Raw genomic sequence first — 20,224 nt, 5'->3', positions numbered from 1 at the left:
GCATTTTATGTAGGCATGACTACTAGGGCTCTTTATGAAGGAATTAGGGAGCACCAATATTGTATTAAAAAAAGGATGACAATAATTCTTTATATAAACATTCAACAGAATGTTCAGCTTATAAGAAATTTATCTTTTCTATATTGGAACAAGGTTCCTTAGACTTAAGGGGTGGTGATTTTAAAAACTTTTTAGAGCAAAGGGAAACCTACTGGCAGATTAGACTTCAGGCAGATAAACTGCCTGGCCTGAATGAAGTGATTAATATAAAATGTTTTTTAAAAAATAGGAAACTGTGGTTGAATAAAGACTGAATGTATTTTTTATGGTTTTAACAGATTGTTTTGTTATTTGAATGTAATTAATTAATTTTAACAAGACAGCTGTGGTTGTTCATTTAGTACATTTCACTATTTTATTCTTCAGTCTTTTGTGCTGTTTGGACCAGTATCTTTTGCAGTTTTTCGTTGGTTTCAGTACTGGGAGGAGTGTACTTTTAAACTAAACTAAACTAAAATAAATAAATAAAATAATCAGGTTATCAACCTTCTAGCATTCTTTCCAAATTTCTCAAATAAAGGAGAATATATGTTATACCTATTAGATGTCCACAGACAGTTACATTTCTGTCTTCACAGAACCATAAATAGAGGAAATCCAAACAATTATTTGTTTCTTGTTCTGAATCAGAATTAAGCAGACCAGTTTCTAAAGTGATTGTATTATGTTTGTATATGAAAAAGTAGGTTTGCCTTCATCAAAACCGCCAAAAGCCCATTCCACCAGATCCATGGCAACTTCTTCAGCCTTTTTGTCTGGAACTTCTTTGGATGATGTTTGTGCAGCTGGAACTTGGGCTAACCCTCATAATTTTATTGTTGTCCAGATGAACATCCATTTTGAACTATTGCACATTGCTTTAAGTTCCTAGTCATTCTAAAAAGCTTGACAACAATATTACTAAAAAATAAAAGCTTCCAACTAAAATAACCTACTCTTTTTCCTTTTTAGAATGACTAGGAACTTAGAGCAATGTGCAATAGTTCGAAATGGATGTTCATCTGTTTTCTGTTTTTAAAGGAATGTACTTTAAGGTTCTGGACTTTTAAAAGATGGGTACTTTTCCATTAATGGGGCAACATATTTCTGGGCCTGGATTTGCGTTAACGGAAAAGTACTTGAATTTCAGTTGCACACAGGTCAGTAGCATTGTTCTTTTATCTATCACTCAGCAAATACATAAATGCAAAATACAAGCACTTGAGTTGTTACACTGCTATAAACTCTGGCTGTAATGTAACTTCACACTTCGTATAGCCCACATTACTCTTAAAATATGTCAAAATCAAGTAAGACTTAACTGTTTATCTCTGTGAAGTGCTTAAGGTAAAGTACAGTTTTGTACCTACCATAAATGTAGATGTTCGAGTGCTAATACAGCTGCAGTCCAGGTTTCCCTCCCTCCTTCCCCTCTTGGGACAGGCCTATAGGCTAACACATCCTCATACAACCTGATTGGGTATTCATTTATGGTGTATTTGCTTGCAACTACTGTATTTTGATTATATTGCACTGCTTTATTACACAAATTTATGTATTGCCTTCCTTCTGGGGGCACCTGACATCTGGGGCAAGAAAAACTAAAGAAAATGGCGTCGGCTGGTTCCTTTATACCCCTGTCACACTGACGTCAGGGAAGAAGCGACGACAACTGACGCCGGACCTAGACTTTGGAATTCGGCCGACCGAGGACCCGCCTGATGGCAGGAGAACCCATCTGTTATAACTGCAGCTGTATGCATGATGAACATCTGATAAAAAGTTGTAACGATACATAAATAGTCCTTTGACATAACACGCACCTCCTAGCTGAAACTGTAATTTTGCCATTCACAGAAAAGTACCATTTAGTATTTACAAGAACTAATGAACCTCATATAACTCTACAGGCATGAAGTATCGCTGTGGTACATACCAGTGATAATCACATGTCATCACTCAAAAAACCTCAGAAAACCATAAGCATGACACCTGTAAAACACACCGGTGCCCTCAAGTTCCCACCTGCAGAACAGCAAAATGCATGCACTTAAAATAAAATAAAAATACCCACAGGCTAACAAAAGGGAATACACTACTTTACAAGACCGCAACATATAAATACTTTCAAAACTTGAAACATGCATTAAGATGCTTGGTAAACTCCTATGCCAGACGTCTATACTATGCACAACATGCACCATACAACTACAACAGAGTAACATGCACTGAAAGGCACAATTGCTTGAGAAACGTAGCTCAGCTACACTCTACAATTAACACAGCATTCCTTAACTAAAACATTGGGGAAATCAAGCCAAACTTCATTCACAAAAGTTAGACCAACTTTAAAGTAATCAAACAGTACAGTAACGCAAGAACAAAACTATTTTTTTAATGCAGTTCATCTAAAGCTCGCATCTCATTGCTAAGCACGGTACTTTTCCATAAACGTAAATCCAGGCCCAGAAAGCTGTTAGAAGTACCAAAAGATGATTAAATATTCTAATTTAATTATGTTTATTGATGTTCTTTTTATGTATGATAGTTCATTGTTATTTTATGAATGAAGTTTTTGAGTGCGTATATTAGGGAGAGGAGTTTTATTTTCTTATGTGTCATCACATGACCCTGAGAGGATGATTTGAACTTGTTTGATTTGCTTTTTTTATGTCTGAAGAAGTTCTTTGTAAAAACTTTGAACAAAAGCACTTACAGTTTAGTCTCTCAAAAGTGAATTAAAGGATTTTGAATTTTATCAGTGTATTGTTCTAGTGGCTGCAACATTTATGTGGGTCTAATATATTAAAGAAGAGATTGCTATCCCTTTAGTGAGTGTTTATGCCACCACTGGACTTGTGAATGTGCAATAGGTCTGACAGTATAGGGTCTGTTGAGGCTGTATATGTGAGCCAGAGTTTGTCTCTCAGTAGGCTATGTGATACTAAGAAGAGGGACAAGGTTGTGTGATGGTCTGCCTAGTTGTAATGATTTAGGGCCTTGATTTTCTTAATGAGGAAGTACTGCAGTAGTTTCAGTTGTGACAAGTTTTTGGGCAAGTGCGTACCAAAAGTGCCATTACATTTAACGATCAGTCCAGTAAGTGCTGAGTACATGGAATGATTACATCCCTGGACATGGATGCCATATCTTTAAATATAAGCTGTATAATGAAGAAAGACTTGCTTATAATAGTGGATATATGATAATCAAAGGACAATTCATTGTCAGCATGTTTCCAGAACCCTGACCACAGGCTCAACTTTTAATAGTATGTTGTCTGCTTCACAGACACAGTAAACCATCTCAAAAACAAAGGCCTGCAGGTGTCAACTCTTTTTTTGGATATGTCCAAAGCATTTCTCACAGTCTCACACCAAATCCTGCTAAACAAACTAAACCAATATAACCTATCAAATTCCACTCTTACCTGGTTCTAAAGCTACTTAACTGGCAGGTACCAAGCTGTGAAATGGGAAAATTCTCTCTCTCCTCAGCTGCCCATAACTATAGGAGTCCCACAGATTTCTATCTTAGGACCACTACTATTCACAATCTTCACAAATGACCTCCATACCTCCATACAGCATACATCTGTCATTCAGTATGCAGATGATACTACCTTAATCTGTGCTGCACAAAACATTCCCACCCTCCTGCAAACAACTCAACTAGCATTCTCTGACGTTGAAAACTACCATACCAAAGCCCAACTTATCCTCAATCCAAAGAAAATTCAGCTTATGATTATAACCAGTTCTAACAAAAAACATTGATAACAGTCAGTTCACTATCTACTCCACAAATGCTACTCCATTCGCTCCAGTGGCACAGGCTAAGTTATTGGAATAACCATGGACTCCCACCTAAAATTTGATAGTCATCTCAACTTAACTAATAAAAAAGTACATGCCAAACTGGGATCACTCAACCGTATCAAACCATTTCTTACCAACAACACAAGAGCAGCCATTGCTCGCTCCCAACTTCAATCCACCCTACCTTTCAACAAAACTGAACTAAGCAAAATGGAAGCCTGCTATAACAGAATTGCCCACTTTGCTGCCTGCAAATTGCTCGTATACAACTCATCACTGTACTGCTTTGAGACAGCTCCACTGGCTTGAACTGCTCAACTTCCTAACCTACAATCAGCTCTGCCTCTGTCATTCTATCTATTACCTCCCCAATAAGTGTTCTGCCCTCAAAAACCTAGTACAACATCACTCAGCCAAAAGGCCTCTTAGATCATCAAGCAAACTACTACTAGAAGTCACCAACAGCTACAATAGCTTTGGAGACACACTATATAGTAGCTCAGTGGCTAAAAAATGGAACTCTCTCCCCACTAGCATACAAAACACATCGTCCAAAGCCTCCTTTAAAAACCTCATTAGGCAACATCTAAATCAAAGTTGGCAGTGCCATGATTGCTTCCCAGGCTAGTAAAAGCAGATAAAGTATGCATACTAAACCTAGAGTCCTTGATAATAGTTTTCACTCTTACTCACAAACACTGGCTAATCTACAATGTATGTACTGTACCTGTGTACTATGTATGTATTCTACCTATGTTCCAAATTTCAGCTGTACACCAAAAATCTATTAATTACCTTTATTTTTAAATTAATATTTTCTTGTTTGTTCTCTCCACTGTAACTAATGTGCTGCATACCACTGTAAAAACATGTCTATTGTAATTTGTGTGTATACTGATCATCTAAATATTTAAATGTATCTATAATTTTTCTATGTGGAGCTTTCCGACCCGGGCCTCTGCTGAAAAAGGGCCTTTTTGGCTTAGTCAGATGGTTAACAAATGTAAAATAAAAAATAAAATAAATTTGAAGGGGAGTCATGCCAGATGAATGATATGATTATACATTTCTTGGCATTTAGTTTTAGTCCATGGTTTTGACATCAGCTGTTGTTTGGGACAGGGTATCTTAAAGGAATATGGTGTCATCTGCGGAATTTATGATGACACCAAGTTTGCAATCATCTGCATACTTGATCAGCCACAAACCCTTAATGTTTACTTTGACCTTTGAAAAGTAAATGCTAAAGAGGATTGGTCCAAGGACTGAACCCTGGGGTACACCAGTAGTGACAATTCTTTTGGAGGAGGTAGAGCTGCCCATCTTTATTTCCTGGGTTCTATTTGTGAGCCAGTTTGCTATTCAGTGAGTTACATAGGAATTTACATCTAGCCCAGAGAGTTTATCTAGGATACCCAAGTGTAGGATGGTGTTGAATACTTTTACTAGGTCTAGACATGTGGTATGTACTGGTTTGCTCCCATCCATTGTCACAGTGCCTTTTTCAAAGAATCAACCAATTTAAGTAAGCAGGATCTACACTTGATCGATCCAAACTTGCTTGGGTTGAGAGTCTGTAGGTAAGCTATATCCTTATTAATTAATTCCTTAATGATATTTTCCATAGCCTTAAAGATGAAGCTGGTCAGGCTTATGAGTGTATAATTACCTGGGTCTGTTGTCTAACAAGTTATGTTTCAGGGCTTTATATTTATGAGGGAGAAAGATGCCTCTGTGTAGCTATTTACATGTGTATAGTATCTGGCAGTAAAAGACTCTATCTGGCATACAAAGCAATCCCAGACTCCACCTTGATAGAACTGCTGCATATCCACAAGTCAAGCTCCACTCAGGTAACCCACATATGCAACCTCAATCTGGTCTGTGACATCAATAAGACTTGTTGGCGGGACAGACTTGTGTCCCAGAGACTCCCCCATCTGTGGAATAGACTCCCTCTCCACGTCAAGCAAAGTACCTCATTATCCCTTTTTAAGCACAACCTGGATAACTGGATGAGAAACAAAATACACCCCTGGGATTCCACCTGTGTCCCTGCTGGATAGGGGCTTTGGGTGCTGACTTGTCTAAACATGGACTAAACTCTTGGCTAGGTTTATAAGGGCCTCAGGGTCAATAACCTAGTAACTTCTTATGATCTATGATTCTGCATAAGCAGTGTGGTTGTCAAGATGAAAAGGGCTTTTGAATTTAGCCAAGTTATTGCTCAGTTTTAGTAGAGTAGCCTTTGCATAATCTCGGAATACTGAGGTATTGGAAATTGGTCAGGCTTCAGTCATATGGTGAATGTGACTGATTTGTGGTCTGATTTAAACAGGAAGGAAGTTACAACTGATGGGGGACATAATTGCCCCATACTGGTAAGGACCTAATCCAGAATTGTTTTTACTCCTGTTTGAAGTGCAGACTAACTGGTCCAGAAAGTTTTATTGACAAAATCCAGAAATTTCTGCACATACACATTTGAATATGTGTAAGTCTCCCAGTTTGAGGAAAGGTAGTTGAAATCTCCTAGGAGAATGGCATTTAGTTTAATACACAGACACTCCATACTAGTTAAGTAGAAAGTGTGGGCCAAGGGGGAGATACAGGAGGTCTTATAGTTAGCTATGATATAAAAAAGGGTTTTGTTAAGGAGAAGGAGAAGGTTACCACACACACTATAGACCCAGTCTCACAGAGTACCATCACAACCTCAAATCATACACATAAACACACAAAGACATACGCGGAGGCTCTAATCAGAAATCTACCAAAACAGCAGAGGCCACCAAAGCAGACACCCAAACAACCACCACCTCAGAACACAACACCTGCAACACATAGACCTCACAGTCAGGGTGTCAAACAGCCACAGCCCTTAAGGCCAAACACAATGCCAGACACACTAGTCATTGGTGACTCCATAGTCAGACACACTGACGTCCCGCTCACCAGACTGAGTAAGGGGAGAGTTACAGTAAGCTGCCTGTCGGGCGCTAGAATCCACCACATAACGCAAGCACTCAGGTCTCTCAACAGCAGGTACAAATACGACTCAGTCATTGTCCGCGCTGGTGTAAACGACCTGAGACGTACCTCCTTGGACTACATGAAAAGAGACATTGAGGAGCTCTCTGATTATGTAGCCCAGGCAGGTATGACCCTGACCTTGAGCAGTATCCTACCTTCACCAAGAATGATGCCACAATACAGAGATAAGATGATCAGCTTTAACAATTGGCTTAAACTCTGGTGTCATTCAAAGGGGATCTAATGTCTGTCTGCCTGGGATGACATGCTGGACAAGCCACGCTGCTTCGCAAGGGACTGCTTGCACCTGTCACCCCTGGGATTCCGGATATTGGCAAAGGCTCTTGCCACTCCCATAGTGCCTTTTTTAGGCAAGGCTCAAATTCTAAACCTACCACCCTAGAACACAAAAAAGGAAAAAAACTAAGGGTAATGCTGCTCAATGCCAGAAGTCTAAATCTCAAAATGCATGCACTCGAGGCCCTTCTCAGTATGGAGAACATTGATGTCTGTGCTGTGACAGAAACCTGGTTCAAGGCTCCTGAGAGCACCCCAGCACTAACAGGTTTTACCTCATACCATGCCCGCCCCAAAATCCAAACAATATCAAGAAAGGAGGGGATATCCATATTCATCAAGGACACCCACACCTCAAGACTGGTGGCAACGCACGATGCATCGGAGACCATCCAGGTGCAATTAACCATAGGCAAGTCTGCTCTGCAAATTGTAGCATGTTACAGGCCACCCTCACAAACTCAGGAACCTCACATGGCTTTCCTGAAAACACTGGAGGGGATAAATGTATCTCCAAACACCATCATACTAGGTGACTTAAATTACCCTAATATAGACTGGGAACACTACTCAAGCCCAAACACCCTAGCCCAAAAGTTCCTGGAATTCATAAACTCAAATGCCATGGAACAACTAGTCACCATCCCCACAAGAGGAGAAAACATACTTGATCTCATCATCACGAACATGGGAGCACAATGTTCAACACTGGAAGTATACCCCTCACTGGTGAGATCAGATCACAAACTAATCTTGCTGGAGGTCCTCATCCCACCCCCACCTGAAATAAAAAAGAACACAGTAAAAAACTTCTCGAAAGCCAACTTCACACTTCTAAAGACTAGTGTGGTCTCCTTTAAGGCCCCCGAGCCGGCGGAAAACAGTACTCAAGCCGCTGAATCACTTACAAATGCCTTCTACCAGCACCTGCAGGACTGCATGGATAAGGCAATCCCAAGCAAAACAAAGACTCTTTGTACCAAGGGCAAGCGTCCAGTCTGGTGGACCCCAGCCATAAACAAACTCTACAGCAAAAGGAGGAAGCTACTACAAGATAGAGCAAAATCCTTAAAAGGTAAGACACCTTTGATCACTATAAGTAAAAAGCTAAGAGCTCTCATAAAATCATCCAAAGCAAATTTTGAGAGAAAAATAGCTAAAGACTCAAAAGACAATCATAAGGCCTTCTTTAGCTATGTTAGAAACCTGGGAGGAAACTCCCAGATATGCTCAGAACTAGTTCAAAATGATGTGAAGATTACTGATCCTACAGACATTGCCAACATACTGGCTGACAGGTTCAGTGCAAACTTCTCCCCAAAAGGAGAGATATCTATACCAAATGGTTGCAGCCCGCCAAACATCTCAAACGCCCAAGTGAGAACTGCTCTCTCCAAAGCCAAAAACACAGCATCCATGGGACCTGATGGTGTCCCAGGCTGTGTGCTCCACGAACTCAACGAGGAATTAAACCCACAGCTAGGACAGCTGTTTAATCATAGTCTCACTTCTGGATACGCACTCCAGGAGTGGCGACTGCGACTGTGGTCCCACTTCACAAAGGCGGTGCCTCCACAGACCCTGGTAATTACCGGCCCATTAGCTTGACAAGCCTTATCTGCAAAGCTATGGAGAGGATCATAATGGACCTCATAAATAAAGACATAGGGAATTTGCAGACTTTGGATCCAACCCAGTTTGGCTTTGTCAAAGGCAGATCATGCCTTTTAAACTTGGTTGACTTTTTCAAAACAGTCACCAAAGCCATTGATGAGGGAAAGGCAGTCCATACAGCCTACCTCGATCTGGCGAAGGCCTTCGACACAATACCCCACTCGGGTATCATTGAAAAACTCATCAGCTTAAATGTTAACCCATACATCACAAGATGGGTTGCAAACTGGCTGAGTGACAGAACCCACAGGGTCAGAGTTGCTGGCGCCATGTCAGACTCAAAGCCTGTCACAAGTGGTGTCCCACAGGGCTCAGTCCTGGGCCCACTCTTGTTTGGCATCTACTTTTCCGAAGTACAAGCAAACACAGGAGGGTTATGGCTGACAAAGTTTGCAGATGACTGCAAACTGGGCGCCAGAGTCGAAAACACATCTGACACAGATATCCTTCAGAAGGGTCTCACAGAAACGGATGACTGGTGCCAGAGCCATGGCCTAAAGTTAAATGCCAAAAAATGCATAGTCATACCCTTCGGGAAAAACAAGGTTACCCCTAGCTACCATATAGGTGGTAATCCTCTGAGCACAGAAGACGTTATCAGGGACCTGGGGACCCAGGTTGACAGTAGCCTGTCATCCGACACCCATGTAGCTAAAGTAGTTAGGAAGACCTTCTACATTGCCCACCTTATCATGAAGGGATTCACATCTAGATCAAGGGAGGTCATAGTCTCCCTATACTCATCACTCATCAGACCAATGAATGAGTACAATGCCCCATTCGGAATGTATCTGACCCGACACTTGCAGCAGCTGGAGAGGCCACAAAAGTTCCTCACCAAAAGGATAAAGGGTCTCAAAAATCTGTCCTATGCTGCCCGACTGAAAGAACTCCAGCTCTATTCAGTCACTTACCGCTTGCTCAGAGGTGACCTTTGCCTGACATACAAGGCCATGTCTAACCCAGATTTGATGAATATGCTTCACCTCAAAAAATCTAGATCCATCAGAGCCACAAGGGCGGGAGACTTAAACCTCGACACGGCTATTAATAGGACGTGCTGGAGGGATAGATTCATCACCCAAAGACTCCCTATGCTGTGGAACAAAATCCACATATATGGTATGGTATATGTGAGGCAGAGCACCTCGCTGGCCTTGTTCAAGAGAAATCTTGACCAATGGATGGGAGATCGCAGATATATTCCAGGGATTACCTCAGTGTCACTGCTAGACAGAGGCACAGCAAAATAATCGGTATAGTTCCCCATACAAAAGGGGTGGCGTAAGCCACAAAACTATGGGCTAGGCTTATAAATGCCCTCGGGCAGATAGCCTAGTATGAACCTATGAACCTATGAACCTATAATAGTAAGGTGGACATAGAGGAGTTCCAGATCATTATCCTATCTAATGGACTAGATGGCTGAAATCAAAGTAGAAGAAGTTAACCTCCACACCAGTGGATTCTCCCAGGGTTCTGTATTGGGACCTCTCCTGTTTGGCATCTACTTATCTGAAGTAAAAGCCAATATCAAAGGGCTCTGGATGACTAAGTTTGCAGATGACTGTAAGCTAAGAACAGTAATTGAATCCCCAAATACCTTAGCCATTTTTCAGGGAAGTTTGTCAAAATAAATATCTGGTGACAAAATCATGGATTGATACTAAATGCAAAAAAAATGCATTATGTCCTTTGGAAAGTCATCTACCCTAGGGAATTACCACATTGACAATAAGCCCCTAAGAGTTGACCCAGTTGTTCAGATTTTGGGAAATTATGTGGACAGTGACCTAACTTTTGACCTACAAGTGTCCTTTGTCATAAGAAAGTCCTTCTGTATTGCACAGCTTATTAACAAATGGATTGTGCCTAGATCTAGGGATGTCATTGTCCCACTTTACCCAGCTCTCATTAGGCCAGTCATTGAGTATAATGCCCAATTTGACAAGTATTTGTCCAGACAAATGTAACAACTGGATTTTCTGCAGAAATACCTTACTAAAAGGATACAAGACCTAAACAATATGTCCTACATGGATTGACTCAAAGCCTTGTCACTATACTTGGTATCCTATAGACTTCTAAGAGGTGACCTATGTCTGGAATAAAAGGCATCCTCTGACCCAATACAGATGGATTTACTGCACATCAGTAAGTCAAATGGCATCAGAAATACTCAGTCTAGGGATTTAAACCTCTTCTGCAACATCAGCAGAATGGTTTCGAGAAACAGGTGTATCTGCAGAGGATACTGCTGCAATTTATCAGACTCCCCATCCATGTAAAACAAAGTTCATTGTTGTCCATATTCAAGCATAAATTGCATCTATGTTTGAGAAACAGAAAATGTACACCAGGACTTCCCCCTAAACTACTAATGGTTAGAGAAAGCTCCTAAATGTTTTCTCCCATGCATGGGTCCCCTCAAAGTATCTATGGTATGATTCCAGTTTTTCTCACTAGGGGAAATATATAATCATCAACCATGGAATGAGTAAGTCCAGTCTAATACCAAATGGGATACATTAATTCAAGCACCAAGACAGAAGCTGGCTAGACTTAAAATAGCTTGCAAGGCCAGCAAGCCTTGTACTTACCTATGAACTTTTGAACCTATGAACGAGTTTGAAGATGATTTTTTTTAAATATGGAGACAGAACCACCTTTAGTACCCTAACTTAAAGCTATAGGCTTGAGCATGTGATAGGCATAGAAACCCTACACTGATGAAGTGTTTTAATTGGTCTTAACACAGACATTTGTGATGATGCATAGATCAATGTTTTTTCCAGGGTAAGGAATGCTAGTAGGGAGTGGAGTGTTTTGTTAGGGCTCCTAGCCTTGAGCAACAATATCTTAATGCTATCCAGATTCTGTTTTGTTATGTTGTACAATTTAGAAGTCTGACATTCCATAAAAAAGGCACTGAGATGTGGACAAGGATTCAACCAGTATACAAATGACTTTGAGAGAGGCATGAAAGCCATCCCTGGCAAAGCAGTTAGGACTGTCTACCATCTCCTTCCAGGCTGATATATACTGTACCTCCTTTGAATGACACTAGAAGCTAAGACATTTGTTGAAAATACTCTTTTGCTCGTATTGTGGCATCATTCTTAGTGATGGTAGAAGTCTGCTCAAGGCTAGGTGCATACCAGCCTCAGACACATTTTTGTGTGCTCCATCATGTCTGTCTTCATACAGTCCAGGGAGTTACATCTCAAGTCATTCACAAACATGTCTGTTATGACTATTACATATGTGTATTTGTGGTGCAAAAGACTTGAGTGCTGGCATAATGTAGAGAATCTTGGCACTGAAAAGCAACTGCCTGATGAGTGGTACATCTGTGAGACTCATTATGGAATCACCTGTGACTAGTATAGTAGATTGAGTGGAGGTTTGCCTTATGGGCTTTTGAACTGAGTCACTTTAAATTCCAAATGTAAAATAATGTTTCTTACCTAGAATGTAATAAAGGATGATTTTAGTTCAATTATGCACTAACAAAAATGTTTTAAAGAGTGAAGTACTCCTAGGTAATAAAATAATACAGTGTACTTGAATAGCTAGAGAACAGAGAATATGTTGCAGAAAGCAGTCGTTGAATATTTCTGAATACTAAATATCACAGCTAACAGTGTTATTAGAGGTAACAAGTGCTATTAGCAGTGAAATCATATATTTAAGATACACTTTCTCTTGCTCTGAGGCTAAACTAAGTGAGAGGGATTATATATGTTTAAAGAGCTCCTAACCAACTAAGGGCCAACAGCCCCATCATAACTCACAAATAAACCACAACATCAGAATAAACACATGCATGAGTATGCTTATACAGACAGACAGATAGACACGCACGCACACTCCAGACTGGCAGCTGATAACTTGATTTATATTATGTCTAAAGACAGATTTGAAAAGAAAAATAGTGTTTCCCCTACAGCAGTGAAAAAGTATACAGAACTCAATATAGTTAACACTTCTAGCACATCCCAACAATGCAGAACTTGGAGAAAATAGACTAAGAAATAGATTATTTAGAGTGGGCAGTGAATGGAGACTTTCATTAGATCATAAAATAGGCGGTTTCAAATACATTATGTCATAGAAGGCTAATGTTATTCCACCGTGATAAGCACCAGACAGGGAGCAACTGGGGGAGAAGACATTAATAAATGTCAACATTTTGGAGATAAATGGGACGTTATGAATGTAGGCTTAAACTTAAGGGGCCATTATACTTGTGAGGTACATGAATGATTACATACCAGATCAGATGTGCAAAAAAGGGTATATTTTGTAACATCTTCTGCTTCAGAACTTATACTTTCTGTATAGTATGTTGTGTTTTGGAAAATGTAAACTCCCTCTCTTTCTCTCTCTATTACCTTTTTTATACTTCCATACATGTGCATGTGTATGTTGCTGGGAGTGATAAAAATGTAACTAAGCAAATCAGTAGAGGTAGGTTTTATTCAGACACTGATTAGTCCAATATAAGATGTTACTACAGCAATAATATTTTTGAGTTAAGGTTTGTAATGTATAGCCAGATGAGGATACAATCAAGTTTGTTGAGACAGGTAAGATTGTCAGCTATCTCACTTAGTTATTTACAAGTGTACATCAGGCAGAAATTATTTAAAATAGCACATGTAGCCAGAATCAAGGATCATAGGCAAAATAAATTATGAGATATTTTCAGTTTTAAAGGTTCTCATCTTTAAGAACTAAATGACATAGACCTTCTGGGGAGTTTCAGCAGTGATGTGCTGAGGATGTGCTGCAGTTCTGAGATTGCTTTTTAGCACAGGAGAGCAAGGGATGTGAGGGCTTAGATTTATTCTAAATGCAGACACATGATTTCTAAATGGAAATGCTTAGCTCAGTTTCCGGAAGTGTCAAAGTACTCTCTGTAGCACTGTCATAATCATCTGAATCAGTGTTCATGCACAAAGATACACAGGCTGGCATGTGGCAAGACTGGGTATTTCCAACTGTCCTTAGCCATCTGTTCTATTGAGGGAGAATGGCAAAGTTTTACTATAGCTATGCCCAGAGCAATCACTGTAAAATAAGTCAAAGGAGGACAACAGGTATGTCAAATTAGTCATGCCCACCTTAAGCACATTGTTAATAAACAGTATTTAGTAATTCTTTTAAAATTATTATTATTATTATAAAACAAAGTGAAGGGTGTTATTTTAATGCACCTGCCCACCCTTATTTTAAGTTTTTGTTTAAATGCCAAAGCAAGCAGAATTAGAATTTACAGACTACATTTTCTGTTTATTCTGTTGGTAAGGGAGGCTGATGGCTTCCTTAAACCCCCATCACAGCTAGTTCAAAAATGGAGGGGTAGAATAAGGTAGGGTACTGGTTTAACTTATAAACAAAACTAAGAAAAATAATAAAAATACATTTCCAGTTCTAATAGTCATAAAGCGCAAGCACTACATTCTAAAAGTCATACAGTGGCTTAATGAGCCTATTTTCACACAATTTTAGGTGGAAGGAAGACACTGCTGTAAAATTATGACTGGAAAACAAATATACAGAGATATCTCTTTGACAACATCAGATCCTAAAATTACTGCAATCTTCATTCATTCTTGACTGATGGTTTCAGTTCTGAACCCTCGGAACCGACTCAGCCATTATAAAAAGCTTGGGCCAGCCAAAAACCCTCGAGCTAAGACTCTACCCATACTGCCTCTCTTCCCATTACCTCAGATCTCATTTGTCATGTAGAAAATTCTACATGTCTAAGTGCTCAAAATTTTTCTGATTTTTCTATTATTATACTTCAAAATTCCTTAATATCTTTAATACTTCATTTGAAGTTTTCTATACCCGTTTTTACCTCACGGTATTTCTCCTTTACCATTGCTGGTATTAGGCCTCTTCTTCCCTCTTACCATTGGAAACTCTTTAATACCAAAGTTGATATCTTTCTCCTGCTTCCTTCCTTCCTTTACCCATGTGGGTATTCTACATATATCATAGTTGGTATATCTAAAAAAAAAAAAGACTTTTACTATCCATAACTGTTTTTCTTCTCCCCCTATCGCTATGGGCGAGTGTGAGCATCCTTGTGCTTTAACTGGATGACATGGCAGAGAAGCTCCAGGTTTAAACAGTGTAAGGATTGTGGCAGAAAGATGCCCAATTTGGATAGGTGTCTTTCTTGCATCTGTTTTCTGGTTGTCCCTCACCTGGAAGTTCACCCTCCTTGTGATATCTGTAAGGGCTTTAGAGCTCGAACTCTTGAAGAGAGACAAAACAAATTAATACTTAAAAGCTTATTAAAGTGTCCCTTTAGTGAAGCTCTTTCTGAGGCAGAAACTTCAAAATCTCCAAAGTCTGAGACAAAGAAATGGAGCTATTCGGTACTGTCTTCCCCTAAGGTACATGACTCCAAATCTCAAAAATCCCAGGTTCCGACAGTTTCTTTGGAACCGAAGGCAAAAGTTCCAAAAATGTCATAGTCTTCTTCTCTGGCACTGAAGACAACAAAATCAGTAATGGTGCTGTCTACTATTGATAATACCCAAACCACTTTGGTACTGACCATGGCTTCAGCGCTGACAACCTCTCCGACACTGATAATTGCCATGTCTACTCATTTGGTTCCATCTTCTCCCTGTATTTAGCAGACCATGGTGCTGAAGATTGATGTTATAAGTACTTCCCAGACTAGATATTCCCCTTCAATAGATCCCTTTTTGGGTCAGCAACTGAGTCCCTTTGTGGAAAGACCTGACTCTCCCTCAGGAATGTCGATCTGTTCCTCCAGGAGTCTATCAGAAATGGATGTAGTCAGATTAGTGGATCAGCACTTGGCAGCCAGAGGCCTTCCTGCACCCTCTCAGACCTCCCTCCCTCCCTCCCAGAGCCGAGGCTTACTCTCCCAGGACTCCTACATATATTTCTCCTTCAACCTCTCCTCAGGTTTTGGAGCCCATTGCTTTGACGCTCCTGATGCCAACTGCCTCGGTACTGATGGTGGATCTCATCTCGGTGCTGGAGTCTACTCTGTGGTATCTGGCTCCTTCTGAACCATCTCACCCGCGGGACTGAGATTTGGCTGCCGGTTCCAAGATCCTTGGATCAGCTCGGATTTTTTCTATGGTGCCATCTGTGGCTCTCAGTACCTTGGTAGTTTCAATTCCTCTTTCAGCTCCTACTCTGGGAGGCGGCTCATTGGAGCAGGGTGTGACCCCGGTTCCGAGGTTGTCTTTCTCAGTTCCAGGCTGCCATCCCTCTTGATTTGGGACTACCTTCCAGATTATAGAAAGAGCTTTGGCCTCAGCAGGCTCCCAGTTGGTTCCATCCCTATCCGAGTGCCATATTTTTGTTCCCTCTGGTTCACAGCTACAACAGTCTGCTACATCACTACAGTGGGCACAAGAGCAGCAAGATACTCTAGTTCAGGGACTCCCCTCTTTGGAGTCCTTCTCAGATCTTCCTCTTGAGGATCCACCCTGTAAGAGATCTTGCAAGAGGAAGTACCTAGATTCTCCAGAAGAATCAGTCAATGAATGGATGATGCCAGAAGAAGATTTATAGAGTCGTCCCTTCTCCCCCCTCTCAGCCCAAGGTTGTAGTGACCACAGACACTTCCCTGATAGGGTGGGGGGGGGGGCATTTTCAGGGGAAGACTGTCCAAGGTACTTGGTCCTGACAAGAGGAGAATCTGCATATCAGTGTCCTAGAACTGAGGGCAGTGCTTTTAGCATTGCAAGCATTTCAATCTGCCCTTCCATCAGGAACAATTGCTATCCAGCCAGACAACATGTCATTAGTTTGGTACATCAACAAACAAGGGGGAACCAGATCCTACCCACTATGTCGGGAAGTCCTAAGAGTTTGGCAATCACCAATCACCTCCAACCATTTTCTAATAGGAATGCATATCCTGGGAACTCCAGTGTGATTGCAGACAAACTAAGCAGGTGTATCCTTCGGGTCTATATTATAACATCGAATTCCACAAAGATCAAATGTTATAATATCGAACCCTAAACACCGAAATCTGAAAACAGCGAATTTTTTCCCAGGGAAAAAATTCGCTATTCTGAGAAACATACACACAACACAAACACACACAAAAAACAGAAATCCACACACATACACTTAAAATCCTACACCTAAACCTAAACTAAGCTTTACATACACTACTAGCTATCCACTTACCTTAACCCAACCCTAACCCTAAGGTCCGTCACTATCGCACACTCACCTCACATGCACCCTAACCCTAACTCACCTAACCCGCCCCCTAACCCTAACCTACACACAATTGCACACTTACCTGACCTGTGCCCTACCCTAACATCCACACAACCGCACACTTACCTGACCCGCTCCCTAACCCTAACTCACCTAACCCACCCCCTAACCCTAACCTACACACAATCGCACACTTACCTGAACCCGACCCATAACGTTCCAACATATCGAACGCTGAAAACAGAGAAGCCACAACAACGGCCCACCGAATTCTTTCCCCTGGGAAAGAATTTGGTGTCCTGCACCTTCGCTGTTTTCAGAGTTCGACATTATGGGGTCGATATTATAACATTTGATCTTTGTAGAATTCGATGTTATAATATAGACCCATATCCTTCTATCTCACGAATGGTCTCTCAATCCCAACGTAGTGATGAAAAATTTTCAGCGATGTGATCAGCCTTGCTGCGACCTGTTCGCCTCTCCCATAAACCACAAATGCAGCAGCTACTTTGCCCTAGTCCCTCTTCACGGGGAGTCCCCAAGAGATGCACTTCTTCAAGATTGGCCCCTGGGACTTCTGTATGCCTCTCCCCCAATTCCTCTAAATCCCCAATTTCTAAGGAAAGTCCAATGGTTGACAAGCAAAGTGATACTTATTGCACCTTATTGGCCCTATCAAGTCTGGTTTCCCTTTCTCTTGCCTCACCTGGTTCACTGCCTGTGGACTCTGGATCTGAATCCGGACCTGCTATCTCACCCTCAGGGCTTGGTGCATCCCAGTCTTCAACATGTCAAGCTGACTGCTTGGTTTCTCCAGTTCTGGTAACTGCCAGGCTAAACAACTTGTCCTCCCCAGTACAAAAGATACTTCTGGATTCTCATAAACCATCCACCAGAAAAATTCACCTAAGCAAATGGAAGAGATTCTGTATTTGGTCGGATACAAATGGCTTTGATCCTTTCTTGGCACCAGTTGATAAGGTCCTGGAATACTTAGCCTTCTTGTTTCAATTGAGAGCCTCAACTTCTACCATTAGAGTTCATCTAGCTGCCATTTCCATTTCTCATAATGATTTTGCTGATCATTCGTTGATGTCTCACTGTCTTTGCAAAATTTTTCTTAGAGGAGCTCAGCATTTGAAGCCACCTTTCAAACATCCGATATCACCTTGGGATTTGACCTTAGTTTTACAATGCCTAGTTCATCAACCTTTTGAGCCAGCAGCCACTTATGACCTCAAGTTTTTATCTTGGAAGACCCTCTTCCTGGAAGCTATTATGTCTGCTAGGAGAATTTCAGAGTTACAGGCCTTGTGTGTGACTCATCCCTTTATCATCATCCACAAAGAAAGGGTATCACTCAGAACCAATCCCTCCTTCCTTTCTAAAGTGGTATTAGAGTCCAATATCAAACAGACCATAGACTTACCAGTTTTCTTCCCAAATTTTTCAAACAAAGGAGAGTACTGCTTGCATATGTTGGGTGTTCACAGACAGTTACACTTTTACTTATACAGAACAAAAGCCTTTAGAAAATCAGACCAACTATTTCTATCCTTTTCAGGTACAAGATTGGGAAAACTGGTTTCAAAGGTCACCTTATCAAAATGGTTAAGAGACTACATTACCTTTATATACAACCAGAATAAACTCAAAATACCAACAAAAGTTAAAGCTCATTCTACAAGATCTGTTTCCTCTTCAGTGGTCTTCCATTCCAGAGCTTCTATGGAAGACATATGAGCAGGTGCAACTTGGGCTACTCCTCATACCTTTATCACTCATTACAAATTGGACATGTTCTCCAGGGGAAGAGCATCCTTTGGCTCTATGGTGCTTAGAAATATCCTTCCATAGGGCTGCCAGGATCTAAAGTAGCTGGGGACTCTGTCCCATCAGTCAAGAATGAATGAAGATTGACAAATTCAGATAAAGAAGTTATGTTCTTACCATAATTTCCATCTGTGTTGTCGATTTCCATTCATTCTTGACATCTCACCCACCTGCCCCCTCCTAGAGACTGCTGGAGATTTGGAACTACTCCTGGGGTTGTTATAGGGTTGTTGCTCAGACAGAGCTTCCGTATTTTTTTATTGGTAGGCAAACTCAATCTGAGGTAATGAGAAGAGAGGCAGTATGGGTAGAGTCTTAGCTCGAAAGTTTTTGGCTTGCCCGAACTTTGTATAATGGCCAAGTCGGTTCGGAAATGAACCCATCAGTCAAGAATGAATGAAGATCGACAACACAGATGGAACATTATGGTAAGAACAAAACTTCTTTTTTCTTGGGCCTATTGACAGATGACTACCTTAAAGTCCAAACACAGCACAACACAGTGAGCCTTGAATTTGCAGGATCTAATGAGTATATTGCTTTTAATATGATTTCAGTGTAATGACACGTGAATTATACTATACCAGTGATGTGCTATAGAAAACAAATTGCATGCTTTCTAATGCGTATTTTGTCATGCTTCAAAAGAAATTATGTATTTCTCTTTTGCAGAAAACTTTGCCTGTGATGCCTGGAGTCTAAACTATGTGTAAAATGCACAGCACTGTTAGCTCAAGAGAGTAAGTGCTAGTATCTGAAAAAAAAAGAAACAGTATAAACTACTGAAAAAAAAACAAGATCCTCACCTGTGTACCCCTTATACCCTTATATATATATATATATATATATATATATATATATATATATATATATATATATATACATACTAATAAAGATTGCACTAACTCAGAGAGAGAGCAAAATTCACTTTAAAGTGTCTCTTCTGTTTCATTCTTTCTACTAGCCTGTGTAATCCCATCCCATGGACTAAAACTACAGACAGTTAATCAGTTATTCTAAACTATTCTTTTGCCTAAGCCAATCACAACAAACACAACCCAAGCTAAAGACATACAGAAAATAGAGGATGAGGACCTGTGTTATACAAACTAAGGGGGAAATCTTGCTGAACATCTCAGAGACCCTCAAAGTTATGTTCATTACTCCACACCCTTGCCTGTTTTATGAACATAGCAAAGATGTCTACAATGGTTGAGCAAAGTGAAGAGTTTTTACTTCCACTGGGGTTGACTAAGTTAATTGGGTGGGTGTGTTAAACTGGATGTGAG

The sequence above is a fragment of the Protopterus annectens genome, chromosome 9.part0 (assembly GCF_019279795.1).
Source record: "Protopterus annectens isolate FY-2018-M chromosome 9.part0, PAN1.0, whole genome shotgun sequence".
NCBI lineage: Eukaryota > Metazoa > Chordata > Ceratodontiformes > Protopteridae > Protopterus > Protopterus annectens.
The sequence above is the reverse complement of the archived record's forward strand: the minus strand, read 5'-3'. Positions refer to the sequence as shown.